The 385-nt window shown below is 41.3% G+C and overlaps 1 protein-coding gene across 1 annotated transcript in view; it reads right to left on the bottom strand.

Moving 5' to 3' along the window:
* LOC104628428 (PH and SEC7 domain-containing protein 2-like) overlaps positions 1–385 on the bottom strand; it is a gene marked incomplete at both ends in the record, with an annotated part of 20,405 nt that overhangs the window by 6,842 nt on the left and 13,178 nt on the right. The window lies entirely within an intron of this gene.

Below are 385 nucleotides of genomic sequence, written 5' to 3'. Positions count from 1 at the left end.
AGCATGAGATCATTTCTTCTTACAAGGTTTCTTAGCCAGCTTGTTAATTAAAAACAGAAATGGTAAGGTTTTGGAGGTTTAGGGGGTTTTTTGCCTTTTCAATAATTTCTATCTTCTCAGACACATATTTAGGATTTTTTTAAATTAAAAAATAAGATTATTTTGGAGTGAAGTTGCATAGTTTGCCTTCTGCCACAATGCTGCTTTTACTGTTGCAGGAAATGCTTTGGTGAAAATATTTCCTTAGCTTGAACCACTTCAGCTGAAGGACAAACACTGTGTGAGACCCTCCCAGAAGCCGTCCCCACTGCTGTCCTGCCGTGTGCAGAGACACTTTGCCTAGACATGTTACTGTCAGCCGTGGAGGTGGGAAGGGACCCAGTGG

Source organism: Phaethon lepturus, unplaced genomic scaffold (genome assembly GCF_000687285.1).
Source record: "Phaethon lepturus isolate BGI_N335 unplaced genomic scaffold, ASM68728v1 scaffold46241, whole genome shotgun sequence".
Taxonomy (NCBI): Eukaryota; Metazoa; Chordata; class Aves; order Phaethontiformes; family Phaethontidae; genus Phaethon; species Phaethon lepturus.
This window is presented reverse-complemented; position numbering and strand designations above follow the sequence as displayed.